Source organism: Mus caroli, unplaced genomic scaffold (genome assembly GCF_978045245.1).
Source record: "Mus caroli unplaced genomic scaffold, Mus_caroli_1 scaffold_6, whole genome shotgun sequence".
NCBI lineage: Eukaryota > Metazoa > Chordata > Mammalia > Rodentia > Muridae > Mus > Mus caroli.
In genome coordinates, this window is record NW_028227261.1 from 37571026 (window position 1) to 37595187 (window position 24162).

Below are 24162 nucleotides of genomic sequence, written 5' to 3' on the forward strand. Positions count from 1 at the left end.
GGGGGAGGGGAAAGGAGGCAGAGGGAGGGAGAGGGAATTCAAGTGCTGGTCTTTGTTGCTTTGCAAGTGCTGGAACCATAAGAGGAAAAGGTAGGCAAGTCGTGTAGGAGTGTCAGGTTGATGGTGAGCAGTACGTGCTGGCCTGGGTTATAGTGAGACCACACACACACACACACACATACACACACACCTTAATAAACAAGCAAAATAAGAATGTCTTCACAGAAGGTTATGGGAGGTTATTAAGAGAATTCAGCAGGAGTCCCAGCGGGGCATTGATGTCACACGCTGGACCTTGCTTCCCTGTCTGCCAAATGGGCACTTTATTGAGTTTGTAAAGTGACTGACAAGTCCTGAACCTCTGTGATTGGAAATGAGCTAAGGAAAAACAGCCTTCCGATTTGCTTTCCGGTTAAGAAAAGTTTTCACTTAGCATTCAGTGAATACTGCCTTCTATCACTGACCCTGAGTTAAATAATGCTGAGTGACTGTGGCCACAGGGAGCAAGGAAAAGCAGCTCCCTTGGTCTGGGACTTGTTGGTGCAAGTACACAGGCTTAGTAACAGGAAGTAGGGAAGAGGATGCTGAGGGAGCTGAGGGGGAGGGGCGGCGCTGCACAGGACCCCAGTCTTCTTCTGAAGCAACCAAGATGTGTTGATATCTCCTTTACAGACAGCACAACCAAAGCCCAGAGAAGGAAATGCCGCCCAAGGTGGCCAGGCTTGCCTTCAAGCAGATGTTTGTCTTATGGCTCCAGTCACCATCCACCATAGCAGTCGGAAAGAGGGAGGGGGCTGAGTCTAGGGAAACCCTGTAGGGCCTGTGCTAAGCACTGTTCAGGAAGCACAGCATGGCATCTCTGTGTGTGTGTCTGTGTCCTGGCTTGGGCCAGGAGCTGAGCTCTTCAGCTTCCTGATTCCAGGCAAGATGCTACCTGAGCACCCCAGGGTCAGAACAGTGACATTCTGCTGCAAGTCCCAGCCTGTCCTGGAACTCACTCTGTAGACCAGGCTGGCCTCCAACTCAGAAATCTGCCTGCCTCTGCTTCCCAAGTGCTGGGATTAAAGGCATGTGCCACCACTGCCCAGCTAAATCTTGGTCTTGAGCCCTGAGCAATGGGGTCTGCGGTTCCAGTCTTCATCTGTGCAGTGGCTACAGCATACCTCGGACCTGGGTATGGTCTAGTGCCTCTCCAGAACACCCATAGACTACTTCACCGGGCTGCACGGTACCTCACAACTGCTCTCTCCTGGTCTCTGTGCTCCCCTCCTAAGAGTGAGAACTCCAAGCGAGGTTGTTACAATCAGGGCACCTGGGCACCTCTCCCCAGAGGACTGAGGGAACCCCACATTACAGCCACAGGGGTCCCACACTGTACTGATGAGGAAACTGAGGCAGGCACAATCTCCTGGCGCTCTCCCATCTAGTAGGGACTCAGTTGGTGCCCGATAAGCTTCCTTTTCTCTTATGCCCTCAAACCCTATTCTGGGTGGTCCTCTGACCTACATTTGGTGGCTTTGGTGGGGGATGGGAGGTCACTCTACAAAGACTTGGGCTGTGAGGCCCTAGGAGAGGGCAGCTGCTTGGAAGAAAAGCCTTTCCTCCCAAATTACCTTTGTTCTCCTCCCTCAGTCCTGGGTTGCCCACCCCCTTTCCAGGCAACAAAAAGCTAGAAGTTGGGCAGGAGGGGGAAGGGATATGACCCACCAAAAGGTCATTCTGAGTTCATCCTCCAGCTCTGCTTGGCTAGAGGGGAAGAGCTGACCCACCTGCTTGTGTGTGTGTTGTCAGGTGTGGACAAAGCCTGAAAATCTAATCATGTCCTGTGTGAGCACCTATAATAGAGGTACTATTTGGAGACGGCACTTGCGGTGGTGACTTGGGATGGCTTGAGTCTCCTCCTAACCTCATCAACGCCACCCCTCCCCATCCTGTTTGGGACCAGGTTTCAGAAAATCTTGTGCCACTTAAAACCCGTTCATCCAGGTAGTCAAAGGGCCTCCCCATAAGGCATTCTACAGCCAGCACCAGAAGGAACACATCAATCCAATCCCGCCCAGGGGCCTGAGGCGGTCCCTGTACTCGCACCGAAGTGGGGGGTGTTGTCAGGACCACCCCGAGGTCACCTCTTCCCTAGCCGGCCTAACCTAGGGCTGTAGGTTGTGAGGCTGCGCTCCCCTAGAGACCCAAGCCCGGTCCATTTCTACATCTGGGCATGATCCATGCCGCCAGAATGCAAAGTTCGTGGTGCCTTCCTCCGGTGTAGAACAGATTCCCTCCTGGGCCCCTGATCCCTACCCCCACCCTCACCCCCGCCTCCTCCTCCGGGCCCAGCCCTGGCGCCCGCCCGACACTAGCGGCTTTGTTACCTGGTAGTCTACGAGCACTACGTGCAGTTCGGGCCAGGGCGGAGACCCGGCACAGGGGACAAGGGGGGCGCGGGCGTCGGCTGGTTCCCCGCTTCCCCGCCCCCTCCTCACACAGCCCAGCCCCGGGCTGCCGCCACCCCTATCAGGATCTTGGTGAAATTGGGTTCTGGCATGCTTTGCCTAGCTCCAAGTTTGGAAGTTCAGGCCTTTCCCCCCCCCCCCCGCCTTTTTTTCCCCTGTGTTCCACCCACCTGAACAGCCCCTCAGGCTCAAAGACGCCATACTTCATTTTCCACTCTGTGTTTAGGCGACCCTCCTGTGTATGCGATGGCTCCCCCCCCCCCGCCAACCCCCGTCAGTCTAAGTCTGCGTCCCAGGCCTAGCTGCTTCTGGGACGTGCCCTTGGGTTCCCGGCTTCGGTCAGTCTCCGAGCGCCCTTTGTCAGATCTCTCTGGTCTACACTTGTCCCTCCAAGATCTAGGTGCACAAGCACTGGCGCAGGCTGGCTTGCCAAATAGATGACTTCAATAGGTGACCGAGTGGAGTTGAGACCAAAAATCCTGTCCACTGCGTGGATAGCGGGCATTTTCTGTGTCCCTCAGGTCACGCTCAGCTGTGCTGTCCATCAGGACCTCTGGCTTTCTAGCCTCACCCGGACTGGTTTTCTGCCTCTCTTGAAACAAGTGAAAACCTCCCTTCCCAGGACCCACCTCCCTTGGAGAAGCCAGGTCTGACCCTAGGAGGTTTGTGGTGGTGAGCGGTGCACCTGCTTGTGCCAGATCATCTACTGGAAATGTTGCCTTTGTTTCTACTAACAACCCAGTAAGGTGAACCGAGGGCCTGTACCAGGAGGATCTGGGATGTAAGCTCTACTGTAGAAAGACTTCAAAGGTCAAAAGAGACCGCGGGCTAGTTCTTTTCTCCACAGATTCTTTCGTCCTCTTTCTCTCAGGTTATCCCCCGCGGGTCACGCTGCTCCTCTGAACCTCTCCTCACCTTTCTCCTTTCTCTTTTCAACCCGGAGCAGGGTGGGGTGGGATTCCCGCTCTAGATCAGTTCGGGTCCCCTGTGGTTTACAGCCTCAGAGAAGAATTTCGAGGGAGGATGTGCAGGGCGTGGAGAGAGGTGGGGAGAACTGTAAGAATGTGGGGCTCCGGAGGCAAAGGAGAAAAGGTGGAGAGGGCGATGAGGGATGACTTTCCCAGGGCCCTGGGAAGCAGGGGCCAGCTTGAATGACAAAGGTTCCCTGGAGAGCAAAGGAAAGCTCTGGAGGATGGGAAAGGAGGAGGAGGAGGGTCAGAAGGGCGGGGAGGAAGCTGCAGTAGGCGCCCATCTGCAGCTGCCCTTTCAAGTCCGCTAAATCCTTAACAATGAGAGGAACTGACCAGTGGACAAAAACGGGCAGAGGATGATTAACGTAGTTCACTGAAGAAATACAAAAACCTTGTAAAAACATTAGAAGTCCAAAGTGCAAATGAAAAGGAGATTCTGGGGTTTCCTCTCCATACAACTGGTCAAAACAATAGCAGGCAAAACAGCAGATGTTGGGGAGGTGTGGGGAAGTGAGCCCCTGTCTGGCTTCTGGAGGAGGTAAATTGCAGTCTCTCAGCAGGGTCCCTGCAGCCGGTAGCGTAGCTTCACACAGGCTACGCTTTGATTTGGACGCTCAGGTTTAGTAACTCTATTTAGTAAACCCAAATCAATCAAAGATCTATTCTGGCCTTAAGTGTAACTGGGCAAAGCTAGTGATTTCTGTAAATGTTCAATGGAAGGGCACTGGGTAAGTGGATTTATGCCAGGTTCACAGACGGAGGTCTATATACAAAATTGAAAAAAAAAAGTGTGATGTGGAAGAATATTAGATATAGGAGGAAACACTCAAGATAAGCCAGGGGAGAGCGGAAGTTATCAAGCAGCATGGCTCATTTTATACAATGTCTACATAAATCTGTGCAGTATCCACTCTGCACAGGGTTGCATCGGACCTGAGAACTGCACCCTGGCTCTCTCATCCGAGTCCAGAGACAGCCTTTGGAGAAAGACTCTAGCAACTGCACAGAGGAAAGATCCCACATCCAAACCAAACTGCGAGGAAATTCAAAATAGTGACCGTGACCGGAAGAACCCATGTGCTTTTAGTCTCCTTTTTACTTTTGAATCATTTCCCAGGTTTCTTTGATAAAAATGTGGTAAAACATACAGACATTGACTGTTTTTCGGGGTTGGGTAGAAGGCAGGTTTCTCATTGTGGTGCTGGTCTCCTGGGGACCAAGGTCCGCATGCCTGGTGGTTTAAGCCACAGTGTTTCTCAAGGCTGTGGAAGCTGGAGGCTGGGACCAAAGTGCTGGCAGAATTGTTCCTCTGGGTCACAAGAGGGTGTGCCCAGGCCTTTCCTAGCTGCTGGCTTCCTTGTTTTGTGGCTTCGTGTGAGTCTTCCCATCCTCCCTCTCTGCCTGTCTCTTTCTGTGTCTAGTCATAAAGGACAGGGGGAGCCGGGCGTGGTGGCGCACGCCTTTAATCCCAGCACTCAGGAGGCAGAGGCAGGCGGATTTCTGAGTTCGAGGCCAGCCTGGTCTACAAAGTGAGTTCCAGGACAGCCAGGGCTACACAGAGAAACCCTGTCTCGAAAAACCAAAAAAAAAAAAAAAAAATAAATAAATAAATAAAGGACAGGGGGGTAGGGATGTGTGTTTCACCTTCATTGCATTTTAATTTGAAACCCATATAAAGACCTTGTCTCCCAATAAGATTACATTCTGTTGTATACAGGAATCTGACATGTGAATGGAGGGCAGGAGACTTACCCTCCCCGGAGCCCTGTTGATCCAGTGTGTTCCCTCTGAGTTGAGTGTGGCTGGAAGGTGAGAGGGGAGCCATCTGTAGAGGAGAAGGCCTATTCTGGTTCTTCTTGGATTTGCCCCTCTGTGTGTCCTTGACTTCCTCTAGGCTGAAAGAGAATGTGCCCAGGCCTCTCCTGGCTACTGGCAGCCCCTGGGCTTCTTTATCTTGTTGCTTCTGGTGAATCTTCCCATCTTCCCTCTCTGCCTGTCTCTTTCTGCGTATAAACTCTGGGCAACAGTTTCATCCTTTGTAGATGGGGGCTGCTACTCTTGGACCCTCCAGACTTGTACAGATGGAGGGGATAGGTGGGAAGGGCTCTGCTGAGAGTCTTAGGAACTGTCTTCTTGCTCCCTTGGGTCTTCTCAACACCCTCAGGGATTGTGCTGCTACAGGGACAGACACATAGAGCTGGCTCTTAGCTGTGTGGTTCCTGTGAGCCCCAGTGTCCTTACTAACAGCAGATGAATAAAGATTGACTAGAAGGTTGAGACAGAAGCCTGGGAAAGCTGTGTCAGGTAAGAATGCTCAGAAGGCAGGAGGGAGGGACCTGAGGGTGTCAACTTGATGGCTCTGATGTTTTCTCACAGCCTGGATTAGCCTCCCCCGTCCTAGGTCTCCCCTCTGCTAACCTCCTCTGTGGCATTTATATCCCACCAGATAGAGCAAGGTCCACATACTTCCTAAGAGCAGGAATGACTCCCTACAGGAAGACTATCTCTGGATGACTTCTAAAGCAGACTCCATGAACAAAAGTGTTTACCACTGGCAGGGTTGCACTGGACCATGCGTGCCAATGGTACTGTTTAGAAGTAGTTATCAATACATGATTTAAGCATCAAACAAACAGAAAAACAAACAATCAAACAAAACCAACACATAGTTAACTGGGCATGATGGTTCAAGCCTGTAATTCCAGCATTTGAGGCTGAGACAGGAAGAGTGCTGTAAGTTTGAGGCCAGCCTGGTGTACATCCAATATCAGGACTACCAGGGCTATATAAAACAAAACAAACAAAATAAAACAAAACAAACAAAACAAAACAAAACAAAAAAAACAACAACAAAAATAGTCACATATTTTGGTCACATATAGACTGTTTTGAAAGTATATTTCAAGCAAGTAATACAAAAATACTACAAAAATACAAATAATACAACCCCAAATTGTAATTGTATGGGGTGTCTGAGGTGACTGTGTGTCCTGCAGAAGACAGAAAAGACAGATCTCCATCTCACAGTAGAGCCCAGGCTGTGGCAGACCAACTTCCTGAGACCTGAGCGCGCGCAGCTCACACAGAGAGCAAAGTTCAGTGTGTTCCAGTCATACCAGCAGGCACCCCTGGGGGAACAGTGACAGAGGAGAGCGAAGAATCCAGGGAGGGCCAACTCCAGAGGAAGGTCTCCGGAGAAAGTCTTACTGGGGTCAGAGACCACGCTGGCTCCACAATCACTGGTGGAAAAGGGAGACTGCAATGTAGACAGAGGTGAGGCTCCTCTGGGAAATGGCAAAGATTTAAGTGGGGATGCCGGGTGGGAGGCATGTGGGTTGGTCTAAAGCCCGAGACTAGGAGGCCAGCTCAGCAAAGACCTGGAATGCTAATGCTGTTTACCCATCAAAGACAGAGAAGAAGCCAGGACTGTTAGAGAGGTAAACAAAGCCACTTTTGTGAGTGACTTAGGATCAGAGTTTTGGCTGAGGAGATGGTTCAAGGGGCTGAAAGTGCCTCCAAGCCTGACTTGAGTTCAGTCTCCAGGCCCAGTATGGTGGAAGGAGAGAACTGACTCTTGACAGTTGTCGTTGGACATTCCCACATGTGCTGTGTCATGTGTGTGCATGCACACAAACAAAGAGGTCAATGAGGAGGAAGAGGAGAAAATGAGAACAGGCTGCATTGCAAACAACAGTCACCAGCAAGACCTGGTGGGAGCCTGTTTTCTGGGGTTTTGGTAAGCTATGTTAACAAGGGTTGGGACAAATGGATGGAGGCAGGGGATCATGAGGGACTGATACCTCTTGGCCATTGGTGGATACTGGTGAGGAGACACGGGCAGATTTTGTATTACCAGTCTCCCATCAGGGAGCCTAGGAGGAGGACCAGTGAGGGAAGGACTGAGGTAACGGTAGTGTTGGATCTGTTGGGTTCTAAGTGCAGTGGAATGGACAGTGCAGTAGCTGGTGGCACGTGGATCCGGAGCTTAGGACAGACACTGGGGAAGATGGTCAGGTTTGGAAGCTGCCCTCAGGTTAGAGGAATGGATTGGAGGTTGGAGACTGCTGGGCCCCATCCTGCAAGAGAGTTCACTGTCGAAAGGGTCTAGAGAAAGCTCCAGAGGTGGGCATATCAGGCAGGGCACATGTCACAGAAGCTCAGGAGGAGAGTACAAAGGAAGAGAGTATAAGATGTACTCATTTCTGGGGTACCCCTGGTGACTGTCTTTACAGTGGACCTCTGTGAGTTAGCTCCCTACTATCATGTGTGGGGCTCCTGAGAAACACTCCAGCTTCATACATGTTCTCCAGTAATCCTAAAGAATTCCTGGGTCTCATCCTGGCCACTGTAATTCTACTTATCCTCTATCAGTCTTCAGTGCTTCAAGAGACGAAAGAGAGAGGGAGAGAGAGAGAACCAAGTCTTGTTGGTAGGAGCCCTTAATCCCAACACACACAGAGGCAGGCAGATCTCTGAGTTCAAGGAAAATCTGTTCTATAGAGTGAGTTCCAGGACAGCCAGGGTTACACAGAGAAAGCATGTCTAGAAAAACTGAAAACCAGAAAAAGGAAAAGAAAGGAAGAAGTAGAAAGAGACGGAAGAGAGATTTGCTCGCACCTCCGTGAATAGTCTCTGATTTGGCCTTTTAAATGTCAGGCGCTTTCATCAGAGGCTCTGCTGCCTGAGTTCCTCTTGTCTTTGGTGGTTCTTTGGCTCACACACCCCCTTCTGCCTCTCTTCCATCCATGTGTCTGTTCTGACTTGTTCTGTGGCTGGCCTAGCCTGGGGTTGGTTGAGTCATCTGTTCAGCTTAGATTTATTGATGGTGATTGTTCTGAGGCCAGCTCCTCAATCCATATCTTATAACCCTATCCCCACCCCTTTAGGAGACCAAGTTACCTTATGTAGCCAGGCTGACCTGAAATTTGCAGTGATCCTCTGTCCCAGCCTCCCAAGTGCTGGATTACAGCTTTCTGCCCCCACATCTGTACTTTGTTAAGCTCTTTAAGATTTTCCTTTGTCTTAGTTAGGGTTTTACACCCTTTAAGGTCTTTAAGGAATCTACTACCTTGTTTTTTCCCTTAGGAGACTCAAACTCTACCACAATTATTTTGTTTTTGTGTGAGGAGCAGAGAGATGCTCTACCTGTGGAGATCTTAGTATGTAACTTGCTAGAGTCGGATCTCTCCTGATCTAGGGATTGAACTCAGGCCATTGGGCTCTGTGTCAAGTGTCTCCACATGTTGAGCCATTTTGCTGCCTCCCCTTCTTACTCATTCTTATTCATCATGTGTGTGTGTGTGTATAATGTCTGTATATGTATATAAGGGTTGAACTCAGAGCCTTGAGCATGGTTTGAAATCTCTCTACTACTAGGCTGTATCTCTACTCTCTTTTTGCTTTTTTTTTTTTTAAAGATTTATTTATTTATTATATGTAAGTACACTGTAGCTGTCTTCAGACACTCCAGAAGAGGGCGTCAAATCTTGTTACAGATGGTTGTGAGTCACCATGTGGTTGCTGGGATTTGAACTCCAGACCTTCAGAAGAGCAGTCGGGTGCTCTTACCAACTGAGCCATCTCACCAGCCCTCTTTTTGCTTTTTATTTGTGCCACGGTCTCACTAATTTATCCTGGCAAGCCTTGAACTTGAGATTCTCCTACTTCAGCCTCTTTTTTGGGGGGAGGGACTTATTTATATATATATATATATATATATGAAAAATTTTTGCATACATGTATGTGTATCATATGCACGCCTGTTAGATCCTCTGGGGCTGGTGCTATAGATGGTGGTGAGCCACTAGGTGGGTGCTGGAATTGAACCCGGGTCCTTTGTCAGATCAGCATGTGATTTTAACCTCTGAGACATCTCTTTTACTCAAGAACCTGAGTCCAGCCGGGTGGTAGTGGCGCACGCCTTTAATCCCAGCACTCGGGAGGCAGAGGCAGGCAGATTTCTGAGTTCGAGGCCAGCCTGGTCTACAGAGTGAGTTCCAGGACAGCCAGGGCTACACAGAGAAACCCTGTCTCAAAAAAAAAAAAAAAAAAAAAACCCAAAACAAAACAAAAAGACCCTGAGCCCATGCTTCTGCTTCTTGAGTAACTGGGATTATAGCCCTGACTCCTAGGCCTAGCTCTACCGTCTCTTTATGTTTGTTTGTTTGTTTGTTTGTTTGAAGACACGGTCTCTCTACATAACTGTGGCTGTCCTAGTATTCCTCATGTAGTCCAGGGCAGTCTTGAACAAACAAAGATGCTCCTACCTCTGCCTCCTGAGTGCTAAGATAAAGGCGTTAACCATCATGCTTGGTGCTCTATCATCCTTTATCTTTTTAATTTTATTTTCTGGATGTATTTATTTTACTTATATGAGTATTTTACCTTCATGTATTTTATATATATATATACACACACACACACACACCATTCAACCATCTGGGCTGTGAGTTATTGTGTAGGTGCTAGGAACTGAACCCAGGTCCTCTGCAAAGCAGCAAGTACTTTTTCTTTCTTTTTTTAAAAAAGTTTTATTTATTTATTTATTTATTAAAGATTTATTTATTTTATGTATATGGGTACACTGTAATTGTCTTCAGACACACCAGAAGAGGGCATCTGATTCCATTACAGATGGTTGTGAGCCACCATGTGGTTGCTGGGAATTGAACTCAGCACTGGGAATTGAACTTAACCACTGATCCATCTCTCCAGGCCTCCCCATCACCCCCCCCCCTTTTTTTTTTTTTGATCTTTTCGAGACTGGGTTTCTCTGTGTAGCCCTGGTTGTCCTGGAATTCACACTGTAGACCTGGCTGGCCTCAAACTCAGAAATCTGCCTGCCTCTGCCTCCCAAGTGCTGGGATTAAAGGCGTGCGCCACCATGCCCGGCGGCAGCAAGTACTTTCAACCAGTGAACCCTCTCTCTAATCCTCTACCACCTTTTAAACAGGGGCTAGTAAGATGGTTCAGTGGTTAAGGTGCTTGCGGGCAAGCCTGACAATCTGCGTTCAATCTCTGAGATGCACGTGTTGAAGATGCAACTCCTATAGGTAGTCTTCGGACTTCAATGTGCTCACCATTGTATGTTTACGCACACACACACACACATATACACACACACACACACGAAATAGAAACAAACATTTTTCTACTGAGCCTCCCTCCAGTTCCGTTTTCATCTGTGTGTTTTTTCTTTCCCTCTGGAACTATGTCTCATGTAGCCCAGGTTGGCCTCCTATTCTCTATGTAGCTGAGAATGAACTTGAACTTCTCATCCTTCTGCCTGTGCCTCCTGAGGATGTGGATTGCAAGTGTGCGTGAGAGCCAATCACTCGACCCACCAAGTTACATTCTCAGCCCCGTCTGTATCCTTCTCAACCAGGCCTTTTTCAAGTGATTATATACATCTCTGCTTGGTCTCTCCGTCCTCAGTAATCTGGCGTCTGTTCTTACTTAAATTCTTTGTAATAAAAATGGCTCCCCCACCACACACAAATGATGTGTTCAAGTCTTAACTTGTAGGACCTGAAAGGCTCTTTACAGATGTGACTAAGTTATAGATCTCAAGAGGGGATTATCTTGGGCTTATAGTGGACCCTAAATATAGTGACTGGACTCCTTATAAGAGCAAAGAGGAGACTGGAGGCTAGACACAGAGGGCAAGGTCACATGTACAGAAAGACAGAGTTGACCTTATCAGGTACAGTCAACCACAAGAGTGTCAGAATTGCTGGCGGTCCCCAGGAGCTAGGAGATAGACATGGAATAGCTTGTCACTCAAGTGCTGGAACGAGACAACCCTGTTAACAGCTTGATTTTAGACTCAGGCCTTCAGACCTCTGCAGAAACTCATTCTGTTGTCGATTTCTTGGTTTGTGGTGATTTTTGAAGACAGCTGACAAAGTGACATGGAGCAAAGGATCTGAGCGCAGGCTGCAGGGCAAGGTGGAATTCTATATGCCTTCAATTACTCCCCCAACTATCCAACCAAGCAGAGTGTCAGAAAAACTGAATTCACTAAACAGTTACTGAGGGGACTTTGTCTTTGACATTTAAAGATCGAATGTTAGCTGGACATGGTGGTGTGCACCCCTTTAGTCCAGCACTCAGGAGACAAAGCCTAGAAGATCTTTGTGAGTTTGAGGCCAGCCTGGTCTACATAGTGAGTTCCAGGACAGCCAGCGTTATATAGAGAGACCCTATCTCAAACAAACTGAGAAAAAAAATAAACTAGAAAATAAAAACTGGACCTTCGATCTGAGCCGTGTGCTTTACTGCTTTCTTTCCTATAGGAACCTAGAGGCCTACGACTTAAAACATTTGCCCAGGGTCATACAGTAAACTGTGGTAGAGCCAGGTTCCAACCCTAACAACTTCTGTGAATATCTTTGACTGCTTTGCACTTCCTTTGAGGTCACTGGCAGTGAATTGAACAAGGACTGGGTTTTATATAATGTGAAGGCTGGAGTCAGGAAAGGGCCTGGCAAATTTTGGGGAAATTTCCAGTATAGAGGAAATAAAGTAGAACTGGCCTGATGGACTGGGAGATGGGAAGCAGGGGATAAGAAGCCTTGAAAACCCCTGGGCGGATACTCCTGGAGTAGAAAGCCAGAGAGAGGTGTCTTTGGCTACCCAGGAACCATACGTGTTCTAGAATCTGGAGCAGGAGCAGTTCTGGGCAGCCTTAGGGTAATCAGTTGACCAAAAGTGGATCTGTAGATGTGGTCAATAGACTCCAGTAGGTCAGGGATGAGGCAGGCAGGGGTCAGAGTGAAGGCTGGAAATACAGCTCAGTAGGTAGAATGCTGGGTGAGCATGCCTGAAGTTTTGGGTTCAATGACACCCAGCACCTGAAAGGTGAAGGCAGGGGCATAAGAGATTCAAGATTATCATTGGCTAAATAAGTTCTAGACCAGCCTGAGATACTGCCTGAAAAACAAAACAACAATGAAGGAGGAAGAGAAGGAGGAGGAGGGGGGAGAGGAGGGGGAAGAGGGGGGAGAGGAGGGGGAAGAGGGGGAAGAGGAGGGGGAAAGGAGGGGGAGGAGGGGGAGAGGACAGGGAGAGGAGGGGGAAAGGAGGGGGAGGAGGGGGAGAGGAGGGGGAGAGGAGGGGAAGAGGGGGGAAAGGAGGGGGAAAGGAGGGGGAAAGGAGGGGGAGGAGGGGGGAGAGGAGGGGGAAAGGAGGGGGGAAGGAGGGGAGGAGGGGGAGGGGGAAGAGGAGGGGGAGAGGGAGGAGGAGGAGGAGGAGGAGGAGGAGGAGAAGAAGAAGAAGAAGAAGAAGAAGAAGAAGAAGAAGAAGAAGAAGAAGAAGAAGAAGAAGAAGAAGAAGAAGAAGAAGAAAGGGAGGAGGAGAAGGAGAAGAAGAAGAAAACCATTCTGGAAGTTTAAAGCATCAGACAACCTTTCCTATGCTTATTGAAAAATATAAAGGCAGACAGATGGGGGGGTAGCAGGACATTTGAAATGAAAGGACATACATAACAAAGACAGATAGTCTGCTGTGGTGGTGCACACCTTTAATCCCAACACTTGGGAGGCAGAAGCAGGAGGATCTGTGAGTTCAAGGCTAGCCTGGTCTATATACTGAGTTCTAGGACAGCTGGGGCTACAGAGAGATACTCTGTTTCAAAACAAACAAACAAACAAGCAAACAACAACAACAAAGATAAGAACGTTGATTGTGATGGGGACTTGGTTGCACCTAACTGATACTTGCAAAGTAGATGCAAAGATTTAGCTACAGACACTTTGAAGGGTGTTCAAGTTTATTCTTTTTTTTTTTTTTTTTTAGATTTATTTATTTTATTATATGTAAGTAGCTGTCTTCAGACACTCCAGAAGAGGGCGCCAGATCTTGTTACGGATGGTTGTGAGCCACCATGTGGTTGCTGGGATTTGAACTCTGGACCTTCGGAAGAGCAGTCGGGTGCTCTTACCCACTGAGCCATCTCACCAGCCCTCAAGTTTATTCTTAAAACCTTCACAACTGTGTTTATCTCACACTTGAAAGCCTTGGTTTGTCTATTCGCCAAGGATACCTTGATTATATTGGGCATATTTAGCAGAGGATGTCCCTGGAAAACAGGAGTGGTGTTATGTCCGTGACACACACTTCCTGCTCCTGTCTTTTTTTTTTTTTTTAAGATTTATTTATTTATTATATATAAGTACACTGTAACTGTCTTCAGACACTCCAGAAGAGTGAATCAGATCTTGTTACAGATGGTTTGAGCCACCATGTGGTTGCTGGGATTTGAACTCAGGATCTTTGAAAGAGCAGTTAGTGCTCTTAACCACAGAGCCAGCCCCCTACTCCTGTCTATATGAGTCCCCAGTCACCAGGCGCTGTCTATTTAGATACCTCTCCAAGTCTTAGCATTTGGGAATTTGTAGAAGGACATATTTGCTTTGTTCAGATACATGCATGAGATCTGCTCAATGTGATGGGTCCAAGCTAGGATGCTCCCAGGAAGTAAAGTGAAGGAGTGAGTTCTACTCCTTGAGAGAACTGGGTTCAGAGACTGTAGAACACAGCTGAGAACGGTCCCATAGAGTGTCAGGAAGTTGGAGTTCTTGTCCATGGACCTTCTGAGTCATCCACTCAGGGATGGCTGAGGAGGCTCCCAGGGCTGTTCTCTCTCTGACTGTAGAATGCTGCCCAAGAAAATGTGTCTGGCCCAGGCCAGCAAAAATCCTCATGCAAGAGAGCTGTGAGCACGTTAGGTGGGAAACCAAATCTCTTGTAAGATGTCAGGAAGAGCTAAGGGCTTCTGGGTAGAATTCTAGAAGCACTTTGTAGACAAGAAATCTCAGTCATGGGAGCCTAGCAGTCCTTTACTAGATGTTTGTCAGCAATGGAATCTCTCACCAGCTCCAGAAAGCCCTATAAGGAAAAGGCAGTGAGATGAGACATTTGGGATGCAGGGTGGAGGGGCTGAGGAAAGCCTAAGCCTGGTGTAGAGTTTGACTGGATCTGTGCAGAGAGATAGAGAAGAAAGACTGGGCACCAAGGGGGTGAATGGTACATCTCTATCGGCTATAATTAATATCTCCAAGACACATCTGATTGTGTGTGTGTCTGTGCACACATATGCATGTATGTATGCCAGTGCACATGTATGCATGTGTGTGCCAGTGCACATGTATGCATGTGTGTATCTGCACATGTGTGCATGTATATGTGCCAGTGCCAATGCATGCATGTGTGTGTGCCTGTGCACAAGTATGCATGTGTATGTGTGCATCTGTGCCTGTGCACATGTAAGCATGTTCTTATAGAGGCCAGAGATCATCCTTGAGTCTTCCCCAGGAGTCATTCACCTTGTTTTCTAGATAGCATATCTCAGTGAGACCCACAGCTCTCATATTCAGTTAGGCTGGCTGGCCAGTGAGCCCCAGGGTTCCTCCTGTCTTTGCCTCCCCAGCACAAAGAGTACAAGCCCATGCCACCTTGGCTGGCTTTTTAAGGTGGTGCTAAGTGGTTGAACTCAGGTCTTCATACTTGGGTGGCAGACACTTTACCTAGCCCCCAAGGCACATTTTGTGAACATGATGCACAGACCAGGAACCTTTAAATAAATTATTTTTATTACATTTATTTAGTGGGGGAGGGGGCACCCTTGGAGGTCAGGGTATGGCCTGCAGGAGTCAGTTCTCTTCTTTTGTTCAGGTTGTGGAACCCAAAGGCAGCCAGCCACCTTTACCTTTTGAGCCATCAGCTTCCGAGCACAAGTCAGCCAGGCTCTCCCTACCTTCCTAGCTTTGACCTACTTAAGAGTAGTAATAACATTCATTTAAATTACGTTTAATATCTATAATCTACCTGTCAATGTATCGTCATTATTTATCATTATCTTTCTCTCATTTATCTACCCTCTATCCCCTCCCCCCTCTCTCTCCCCCCTCCCCTCTGCCCAGTATGACTTTAAGTGAACATATCCACTTGCCTCACCTTCCTGAGAGCCAAGATTACCAACATGTACCACCATGCTTAGATGTAAAGTCCATCTTTAAGGTAGCCATGTATCAAGTTTACTGCATGCCTTAACATTTCTCACAGCCACTCTGGCTGGTAGGTGCTACTATGACCCCCAGTTTACAAGTGAGGAATGATGACTCGAAAGGCTGAACAGTGGAGAGAGGGTCACACAGCTCGTCTGTGGTAGGAGAAGATCATTTTGACAAAGCCTTTCTCTGTGCTGTCTATCTGTATTCTCCCCATGGCCTCAGGAAAGATCGGTTACCAGCAACAGGCCTGAGCAGAGGCTTAGGTTCCTCTGTCAGGTCTTCTCATGCCTACACCGAGTCTCTGAAAGAGATTTGAAGGTCAGAGACAGACATTGCCCTCATTTCACAAACGGTAGATGGCATTGAGGCCCAGAGCTTTTCCAAAAGTCTCATGGCTTGTCTCTGGCTCTTATTTTTGGGCACGGTCTAATATAATCCTTGCTGGCCTCCAATGCTCTATGTTGCCAAGGATAGCCTTCAACTTCTGTCCCTCCTTACCTTCACCTCCCAAGAGCTGGGATTACAACAAGAGTCACCATGCTCAGCTGTTGTCCCAGAGTCTTTTTGTTTTATTTCGTTTCATTCTTTGAGACTGTTTTGAAAGGGCCAGGCTAGCCTCCAACTCCTGGTCATGCCCCAGCTTCAACCTCATGAATGCTGGGATTTTACTGCCATCCTAGTCTGTTTCATTCCTGCTTCTTGACCTCAAGTTGTGTCCCAAGACATTACCTGGACACATATTATCAGCAGGGAGCTCAGAGAGGAGGAAGAGGAGGATTGACAGCCTCTGACAAGGTCAGTGGTTAGGACAAGGAGGAGGACCGTGGGGCCACCCTCTGCATTCATGTCCTTGGTTAGTTCTGCTCTGCTGCCCTGATGGGTTTCCCCATGGTTCCCTTCATAGACTAGGAAGTTCTGGAGGACAGAGATTTCAGCTGCTCTGTCTGCATATCCTCAGTACATACAGAAGACTCACTCACTGAATACTTGTTGGTGAGGTTAATAAAACCACCCACTTCTACTGGGTGGCTAATTTGCATCTGACATGGTGCCGAGTCCTTTTTATATATGATGTTATCACATCATGGGCGTATAAAAATGTCTTTGGTTACACGTGACAAATTAAATTGAAAAAACATTTTCCCTTGAATCAGTTTAATATATATATATATTATTATTATTTAAAGATTCTTGGGGCAGCTTTCCTCCAGGCTCATCTGGATCTTGGCATTCAAACATTGTCCCTTTTCAACAGCTTTGGCTCTGTATCTTCTGTGTTGACATTGGTTTGGGAAGGCCCTCTAGGTGTAGCTGAGGCTCACTTGGTGGGGTACTTGCCTTAGCAGTCATAAAGCACTGGGTTTGATACACAGTACTACATAAACCAGGCAGAGTGGCACCATCTTTAATTCTATCACTTTGGGGATGGAGGCAGGATGATTCAAGTTCAAGACTGTCCTTGGCTGAAAAAGTGAGTTGGAGGCTATCCTGGGCTGCGTGAAACCCCGTCAGAAATTGAGGGCAGTGAGGAAGGGGGTGGGGGTTGACACTCCTAAGCTCAGAAGTCCCAGCAAAAAGGGGCATCTCTTCCCAGTACGTCTTAAGACTGTGGAAGGAACCCCTCCCCAACTCTCACCCATGGGTCAGCCTAGAGGCACCTAATTCTTAGCTAGTCAAGGTACTTGAACCCATTAATGGGCCATGCTCAGCTTAAATATCTAGCTATCAAGCTAAAGGAAAGATTGGTCTAGTCAAACATAAAAGAATGTCTTGAGGTTTGTCCAGACAACTCATGGATGTATTTTAGAACAGGTAACCCCATTTTCCAAAAAGCAAAGGGAAACCTGGGTCTGCATGAGTTGTAAATCATTTGGGACGCATGGCTCTGTTAGGGTCTAGAATGAAGGCATGGGCCATGCCTTGTGAAGAACACTACCCAACTCTTCTGGACCTTCCAGGAAGCCCAAGAAGGCAGCATATCCACCCCACCAGGCAAATGACCAGCCAAGAAGCCTTCTTAAAACCTCCGCTCCTTGCACAGGCTGCTGGTGCCTGGCTTCCTGATCTTCCCTGCCTCCAAGACAGGCAGCAGGCAGGCAGGCAGCTCAGGTCTGAGCAGCTCCAGTGCCTAAGGGCTGTTGGTCTGGATCCAGATGGATACTGATCAGTTCTGCCCAGAGCCTGTGAGCACCTGGTACTCCCCACCTCCACTTCCACCTGTGCCCTAAGGGAGGAGAAAATGGCTGACCCAGACTGCCCTTGAAAAGTTCCTAAAAGCCAGGACGTTTATATATATATATTTTTTTCTTCTTTTCTTTTTCTTTTTCAAACACAGGTTTCTCTGTATACTCTGGCTATCCTGGAAATTGTTCTGTAGACCAGGCTGGTTTCAAACTCTACTTGCCTCTGCCGCCTAAGTGCTGGGATTCAAGGTGTGCGCCATTGTGTCTGGTTCCAGAAAGATGGGGTTTTTGCTGTTGTTGTTGTTTGAGATAGGGTTTTTCTGTGTAGCCCTGACTTTCCTGGAACTTGCTCTGTAGACTAGGCTAGCCTCAATCTCAGAGATCAACCTGCTTCTGTCTCCTGGGTTCTGGAACTAAAGGTATGCACCACCGCCACCCACCCAGCCAGTTTATTTTTAAGCTGAGGCAGATCTTGGGTTTCTTGAGTTGGTCCCAGGGATAGTTCGTGTGTGGCATGGCTTCCACCTTCGTGTCTCCCTTTGGTGCAGGCACTTCCTGGTGGGTCATGGGTCAACAGAGCAGTTCTAGGCATGAGCATTTCTCATAGTCAAGATGACTCAGGATGGCAAGTGTAAACCAGAGTGGATGCCCCGGAGCCAGTTCGGTTCTTTACTGGGAGGTTAACAGTTCCCTGGCATCCTGGCTATGCTTTCTCTGGCCTGTTCTGTCACGCTTGGTACTGTGGAGAGTCTGATGACTCTGGGTGAGCGACTTTTGCTCTTTTCCTTGAGTAACTGGAGACAGCTCATACCACTTGGCTTCTCAATGACTGCAGCCGTACCGAGGAAGGCCTAGACTGCCCACCTCACAGGCTGGTTCTTGCGGGCCCTCGAAGGCACTGCGAAGAGCCTCTTCTGCTCGCTCACGTCTGTGGAGTCTGTAGGGGTAAATGTGAAGACACTTCCTCTTGCTCCAGGCAGCTGGAGAAGCTGACGCTGAGAAATGGAGCTGGAGAACTCTGGCTTGGTTCATACATAGGCGCCATGCCTTGGAGCTGTGTGGCCAGGGGTCAGGATCTTTGCTTCTCTGCACTGAAATCATCTCATCTAGGGAGAGCAAAATTGGCGATGGGGGATAACCGCAAAGGATACTTACCAATTCATGTTTTCTTTTTTCCTTCTTTTTGTTTTTGGAGACAGGAGAATCTCAGGTGGGTCTGGAACTTGAGTGGATGCTCTAATCTTTCTCTTGCTTCCACGTCCGTTGTGCTAGGATCATGGGAAGGTAGCATCTTGCCCAATTTCATGGCATGCTTGAAATTGAACCCAGGGATTTGCATATATTAGATATCAGTAGATAGATATTATCTATCAACTCAGCACATCTCCAGCCTCAATTCACATAATTATGACTAGCGTTAAGTCCATCTGATCAGGCATTAAAGATACTATGATGGACAGAGACAGCCTCTTTCCTAGGGATTCAAGAGGGAAATTGACACATAGGTCGTTAAACCACAATTATGGCAGATACTGAACAATGAGATACAGATTATCCTGTGTGAAAATGGGTCAGGATAAATTGGAGAGGGCTTCCTGGAGGAGGCAATAATTGACCCAGTGCATGAACAGGAAGTGTCAGGTGGTTTTTTTGGTCAACTTTATTGAGTTCTTACATCTACCACTCTTTTAACCCTTATTCCACCCCAATCCTTCCAACCCTTCAACACTAGGTAGGAGAGAAAGACGGTTAGAGGAGAAATGGGTCGTAGACCTCTTTAGACTATTTCCTGCTGATTAGGGGTGTTGGGTTCCTTGGGGAAAGTCCAATCTCTGTCTTCAGGATATCTCCAACCAGCAATCCAGCAATCCAGCAATCCAGCAATCTAGCAATCCAGCAATCCAGCAATCCAGCAATCCAGCAATCCAGCAATCCAGCAATCCAGCAATCCAGCAATCCAGCAACCAGCAGCAATCCAGCAATCCAGCAATCTAGCAATCCAGCAATCCAGCAATCCAGCAATCTAGCAATCCAGCAATCCAGCAATCTAGCAATCCAGCAATCCAGCAACCAGCAGCAATCCAGCAATCCAGCAATCCAGCAATCCAGCAACCAGCAATCCAGCAACCAGCAGCAGCCACCACAGACCCTCTTGGGGCTCTTGCATTTATACCCAGGGTCCCCAGACTTCCAAACAAACAATCTGCGAGTGGCAAGAACCACACCCCTCCTAGAGCAGGAGGCAGTCATAGTTAGTGGCTGTGGATAACCCAAAGCAGCCCCGTATCCCACACTCGGGATCAAAACAAAACATATGCACTTAACATAACTAGTTTTTTAAAGAAACCAAAATTCTCACTACAAGGAAGGGCATACCCCACGTACAAAGTCCTGAGACAGAAATTCCCCCAAAGGCCAGCGGTGTGAGAGCCCTGAAGCAAGGGTCCTGGGAAAGGGGAGTCCAGAGCTGAGAGGGGAAGGCTTTGTTGACTTTGTTGGCCATGCCATGCAGTTTAAGCATTGCCATATTTCAACAAGATTCCTCTGGGTGCAGCTTGGAGGCGATGTCTGGGCCCCTGGTGGCACAATTGGCTACCGAGAGGCTGTTACTATGGCACAGGTGAGCAGTGAGCCTTCTAGAGTTTGGGGCTCAGGGATGGAGGGGAGGGAAAATTGAGGAGCAACATGCCACCTCCATGGTGTGGTGGAAGCTGTCAAGAACAGTTCCTGGGCCTAACAAGAGGCTTCTGTAAGAGGGACAAACCGGTAGCATACGGCCCCTAATTAAAGTATCCAGGTTGTTCCACTGACCTGAGCAACCATGGCCACAGTTAAGACTGCCAGCGTTTCTATCCTCCACAGGTGCACACATGCATAGAGGTGTACGCACCTAAAACATGTGCACGAGGTACCCTCGATGGGCTTCTCAGTCCAGCACACAGTGAAAACATGTTTGAAGGCACAGTGAGCTACATGTCCCCAGAATCCTACGGAAAGTGGTGACTGCCTCAAATCCAAAGCTAGGTGCGGTGGCACATGCCTTCAGTCCCAGCACTCAGGAGGTAAGAGAATCTATACAAGTTTGAGGTCATCCTGGTCTACACGATCCATTCCAGGCCAGCTAAGGGCTACATAGTGTAAGACCCTGGCTCAAAACAAACAGCAAAAAGAAACAAAGAGAAAGAAAAGCTCTGAGCTCCGTGCTGTGTGGCAGAGGCTGAATTTTGTTTGAAAGATGAGAGGTGGAACTGAGAACACGGAGACAGATCTCCTGGGGGGTGGGGGAGATCATCAGTGGACATGAGCAGCAAGTAGACAGTGGGAGGCAGAGGGGCTTGGCTTTTGTTTTTTGATTACCAAGGTAATTTGACCACATATATTGGCCAACAGAAAGAATCTGAGCAAGCAGTAGAAATTCAAGAGAAAGAAGAGAAGAAAACACAAAGCTGGGTATGGGGGGTTATGCCTGCAACCCCAGCACTTGGAGGCTGAGGCAGGAGGAATGGTTTTGGAGTTCAAGGCTAGGCTGAACTACATAGTGAGTTCCATGCTAACCTAGGCCTCAATAAGAAACCCTGTCTCAACACCCCCCCCCCTCCAATATACGTTTGCACGAGTACTTCTGTATGCAGGTGTGCATGTTCACCCATATGCATGTGTGCATATGCATTGCACATGCATGCATGAGTGGGAACAGATAAAGGATGGCGTCTCCTTTCTCTGCCAAGTGGGAGGCGGAGGTGCCACTGAGATCAAGAACAGAGGACCGCAGTGTGGAGAGAGTGGTGAAGGCTGGAAGAAGCTGCTGCTGGGGTCACTGGTTGCTGGGCAACGTCCAAGGCCCATCTGAGGTAAAGATTGTGGAGTAATGAGCAAAGTCCTCTTGCTTGTGATGTGACAGATTCTAGTGTTTGGCTTGCTAAGCACAGGTATGGAGGAAGCAGATAGCAAGGGGTTTGCCTGATCAGTGAGATAAGAGACCTAGGGCAAGGTTGCTCAGGTCATAGGGATGCTGGACCTCAACCCTAAGATGTATCAAGAAAGGGCACGGGGAAGAAGAGGGGTGATGGATGGGCTGGAAGGTGGAGGCCAGGGCTGCAGATGCCAATGGCATCAAGGAGCAGTCAGAGCAGGACTTGTGCAGTCCTTGTGTAGGGAAGAGTAGAGTTTGGGGTCAGGTAATGCCATGTTCACGGTGCAGGCTTAGAACTGGAGTGGTTGTTGCCGTTCTTGTGACATGAACGGTGCCTGAGGCCAGGGTGCATGGCCTGAGAAGCACAGAATGGGAGAGTGAGTAGATTGTTCCAATTTCTGAGATCACGTGACCCATTTCCTCTTGTTGTTAACCCATCAGCCTGGCCCTCTTCCCTCTCTGGCTTGCTAGACCCTCAACTTTTCCCTTTCAGTTTCTGCTTACAATGTCTCCTTTTCTAAGCACCTTTCCCGTGCCAAGAGGTGTTCCTCTGAGGCAACGATATCCCTTTAAAAATAAATCTTTAAAAAAAATTTTTTTAAAGATTTATTTATTGATTATATGTAAGTACACTGTAGCTGTCTTCAGACACTCCAGAAGAGGGAGTCAGATCTTCTTACGGATGGTTGTGAGCCACCATGTGGTTGCTGGGATTTGAACTCCAGACCTTCGGAAGAACAGTCGGGTGCTCTTACCCACTGAGCCATCTCACCAGCCCCTTCCTGCCCCAACTTTCTCTTTGTCCTTCCTTATGCCAGCAGACCTTGGCTGTACTGATTAGCAGGATTCCGAGTGGTCCTCGTGTGTCTGGTTCTGGGGCCCATGTCCCCATTTTATCTTCACAATAATTTTAGGAGTGTCCAGTACCATCAGACTCTCTTTTCTCAGAAGTTAGGACTACAAGAGACTAACTGGCTCTTCCAAAATTATAGAACCAGGGTGTGGTCTTGCTTATCTCTGCACTGGAAGTCTAGAGGGGGAAGGAGCCAGAGGTGAACTGTCCAGGAGCGCTGGCTCCTTCCCAAGTCTTCACCCACCTCAAGTTCAGTTGCCTTAGTCACCTCAGCTCCTCAGCAGCAGGGAGCGCATAGCCCTTGGCTTCCATATAAGCATAGACCTGAGGGCTTGCAAGCTTTAGCACGTTCGCTCTTCTGTTCCTGCCTGAGGTCTGTATAATGATTAAACAGTTATATGCTTCCCAAAGTTCACTTGAAGCCTCATCCCCAATGTCATGGTATTTGGAGATGGGGTTTTGGGAGATAATTAAATCTGATGCTGTGATCGGGATGGGGCCTCGTAATGATGGATTATTTTTTTGTTGTTATTGTTGTTGTTTTCAAGACATGGTTTCTCTGTATAGCCCTGCCTGTCCTGGAACTCACTTTGTAGACCAGGCTAGCCTCGAACTCAGAAATCCACCTGCCTCTGCCTCCCGAGTGCTAGATTTAAAACCTGCTTCTGTCCCTCCTCACTCACATGCTGAGGCAGGCTGCATGAGAGCAATTCCAGAAGGTGAAGAGAGCCCTTCCCAGGACAGAAACAGCCAGTCTCTTGATGTTGTTTAGGCTCTAGGAGTGTAGCTCAGTGGGTGTACTTGCTTAGTAAATGAGAGGGAGGCTCTGGGCTTGGTCCGCTGTACCAGGAAAAGAAAGAAATGAGAATTTGGCTGTTAAGACCATCAGGCACCCCAGGTTAGTACAAGCCTCTTCCGTTTCCTCTTTCTCTTCTTCTGCTCTTGTCTTTGAGACAAAGTCCCACTATGTAGCCTTGGCTGGCCAGGAAGTCTCTACATAGCCCAGGCTAGCCTGGAACTCATGCAGATCCTCTTGCCTCTACCTCCTGAGGGAGCTGGGCTCAAAAATGAAAGTCAAAAAAAAAAAAAAAAAAAAAAAAAAGCCGGGCGTGGTGGCGCATGCCTTTAATCCCAGCACTCGGGAGGCAGAGGCAGGCGGATTTCTGAGTTCGAGGCCAGCCTGGTCTACAAAGTGAGTGCCAGGACAGCCAGGGCTACACAGAGAAACCCTGTCTCGAAAAACCAAAAAAAAAAAAATGAAAGTCATAACACCTGGCCCATTTCCTCCTCCTCTTCTTCCCTCTCCCTCCCCCTCCTCCTCGTCCTCTTCCCTCCTCCCCATATCTTTAAGGGACCACTCTGCTTTTTCCTTATGACAGGAAGCTTGCTACTATCCTGAGGTGACCCATCTGCCTTGGGAGAGTTGCCTACCTCAAGTGCTTGGTCCTTCAGGGAAGGAATTCACCCACTGAAGGGTCTTCCTGATATCTCACCCTTATGTTCTTGACTCACACAAAACCAGCCTCTCTCTTTCCCAGGATTGTCCTTAGGGAATGCTCGCAGAGATGGTGACCATCCACCTATTTTAGATTGCAGGGACGGAAGTCACATCAGTGGTCTGGTCAACGTCCTTGTGTCTATTTCTCTATTTGCGTAACCCTCCTACACACACACACACACACACACACACACACACACACACACAGACTTCTATATATTTGTTGGTCGAATGATCACAACTATGTTTCCCCAGGTTAAATATTTCCACTTCCACCTCCAAG